Here is a 3,285-nt window from a genome sequence, read left to right on the forward strand (position 1 = left end):
TATGTGCCTCCGAAAATGCCTTAGGAACACACATGTTTGTTCCCAGACACACACACACAGATTTTCTTTGAAAAAAGCTCAGTCAGTCAGAAATTTAATTGGAAATACAGTCATTTCTGTCTTTAGCAAAATCAGCTTTTCCAAAACTCCATGTAGCCTATCTGGTGGTCACTGTGGTTTGCTTCCCTTTTTGCAAAATACTGTACTCAACAACAGCAAATTATTTGGAACAAATATTACTACTTTTTAATTGCAATATTGCTTTGGTCTACATGTGTATCAACTTGTATGGAAATATATGTATATTGCCCATGAAAGGCAGAAGAGCTTGCTTCAGGTTTTGGGCAACAATGTAGCCTGGCATAGCCATACGTAAGCTTCCGCTCAATTTTCATTTCCCTTCACCATTACATTTTGATAACATGTTTGTAGTAGCCGTGATGATACACAGTAGCCTAGGCCTATCATTGAAGAAAGGTTTAGAATGTGTAGGATGCAATAGGCTATGGCTTTTAAGATGAATTTTCAAATCCATGTCTGGACACATTTAATGTCATGCAAGTCACAAGACTTTTAAATGTACAGCGGCACGGTCAAATGCTGCACTGCTTTCACATGGAAACAGTCTCCCCATTGTGAACTGTGGTGAATCTTCTCTTTAGTGGACTATCTGGAATAAGGTCCATGTGCCTCAGTTTAACAGGAGGGCTTATTACCTTGAAAAGCCTCACAATAGACCCCTCACAGGACTGAGTAACTCACTGACATGGTCTACAGAACTTTGCTGGTGCCTCACCTAATTATTCTTAAAGAGAAAGAGGTCAGTAAAACTCATGACAAAACCATTTTCCACGAGGCACAGTGCCCAGATGACAAATCTTTTTTCTTCTTCTTCTTCTTCTCAAAATTACACTCTCCAATCCTCCAAATGTCCATGTGGTTGATATGACCTCAGCGTATACGCATACGCATCCTGGCCTCCCTGTATTGTAAACTCTTCCCCCTCCTTTTCCACACCAAGTGCAGCCACCATCTGCAAACATAAACATTCTTCACTGTCTTGAGCTCCGCAGGGACTTAGTCAACATTACTCTGGCTTTGCAATGAGAGCAAAAACAGCACAGGTCAGCCAGCACTGCGACAAGAAATAAATAACTCCACTCGGAAACTATTTTAAGGCAAAGTATCTTCTGCTTTCACTCACAAATGCAGCTGTGTGGTCTTTCAAATATATGGAGACAACTTCTCATTTGGTATTTTGTACCAGAGACAGAGCTTTGACCACGCTAAAGTAGGCTACTTTAAAAGGACACGTTTGGCCCTTGTATCCTGCTGACCTGAATATGAGGCCATTCAAGTTTATGTGATGTATGACCACTTGAACCCCAGTTTAGGACTCAGTTCTAAAACAAGTGTATTTTTACCAGCTGATGTAACTGATGCAATGTAACACAATCCCAACATGAATTGATGTTACTTCCTGAAATACAGGAACAAGGCTGATTGGGCTTCTCAATCCTCACCTTGCCCCAGCAAGCCATCTAGTGGTGACCAGTCCAGCCACACAAACAAAAGCCTGAGAATGAAAAATAACTCTTCCCTTGTCCTTCCTATCCTGCACAAGATTGTTGTTTCCATTGTTACGACCCTGCCGGTCTTTGCCTGCCTGCCTGTCTGTTTTTCTCTGGGTTGCAGGGCTGTGTCAGGTCACAAGTGCTGCTGATCACCTGATTGGGACACCTACTGTATAAGAAAGGCTACTTGGCTGGAGTTTGGGGTTCCTTCTCTCTCCCTCCGATCATGCGTTGCCTTTGTCTTTTGTTGAGCACATAGTCTGATGGACACAACACTATACTTTCTCATTTATGCTGACTACACCTCATGTTTTCATACATATTTACTTTAATAAACCTATTTTTGTTAATGCTTTATCCACGTGTGGTCTCCCTTATGTTCAATCACCACTAACGAGCCTAGTGGTTGTAACACCATGATCCACCATGTGAGAACACACTTGCACTCACATCACCCCAAGACCCTTGCAATGTTTCTCTTAATTTTTGCTGAAGCACAATATATGTTGACCTCAAATGTAAGAGCCCACATTACAAAGACTGACAGTAACAAGAATGTGTGTAACTTTGTATCTGTGTATTGTAGTTTTTTTTCTTTTTGTAGTTTTTTTTTGTCTAACTCCATTTAGGACTCACAAATTCACAAAATCAGCCTTGATTTCTGTGGCTGTTGCAGCATTAATTCTCTCAAAAATCTTAGCTTGGCTGTACTCTTACTTACACATCTCTCATCGGTGTGTGTGTGTAATGTAGAATGACAATGACAATGTAGAATGTCAGAATGACTTCATGAACAGGTTATTAGACATTGCATGCAGTATTTTCAGTGAGAGCAACTTGCCAGTTGCCTCAGCATCTGCAGAACACTGTCGGTTGAGCAGTGCAGCACTGCTGGTGCAGGATCCAGGGGACAGAGCGCAGCAGGGCAATAAGTAAAGGTCTCATAATGTTGAACCACAGTCTGGGTCTCTCTTAGTCCAACTCTCATGGGTCTCTAGTATTGATCTAACTGCAGAGGTGGTCAATGTAAAAAGATGTTGTCGGCACAGTCATAGTTTTACTACCAAAGCTGCCTCCCTCTTGTGGGCTGGTGGTCAATAATGCTGAATATTCTTCCTTTACTGACAACAGCTAAGATATGAAGACTATCTGGAACATTTTAGCTTATGAAAAATAATCATAAACCTTTAGCCAAATCGACTGAGTGAGAAGCTCTTACTGCATCATTTTCAATTTCAGTGTTGTAACTCAATATCTGTCTTCCGGAACAAGATGTCTATTAACTTTTATTATCCCCTAAAAAAAATATATATTTTTGTCTTGAACAATTTCATGATTGCTCCAGTGGGATTTGTTTCTGCGCAGCATCCCTGAAGTACCTTTCGCAATAAGCAGTTACTCAGATATATTGCTGCCTTGGTCTGTGGGCAGAAACCTACAACTTGCCCATCACCACCCTCATGGAACATTTCTGACGCTGATTGGAGAATAAGTTTGTTTTTCACCGGAAGCTGTCTGACCTCTGTGAACTGGCCATGAGCAACTAAATCCTGATCATTTAGTCAGCCTGTGCTTGCTCAACCACCCACACTTCCTGCAGATCCCCAGGCTTCATGCTTCATTGAAATAATGTGTTTTAATGCATTCGTAATGTATTTTGCTGGAGGTAAATGAGATGCATTGTGAATTGGGTACTTGTCATGTTATGTAC

This window comes from Sardina pilchardus, chromosome 23 (assembly GCF_963854185.1).
Source record: "Sardina pilchardus chromosome 23, fSarPil1.1, whole genome shotgun sequence".
Taxonomy (NCBI): domain Eukaryota; kingdom Metazoa; phylum Chordata; class Actinopteri; order Clupeiformes; family Clupeidae; genus Sardina; species Sardina pilchardus.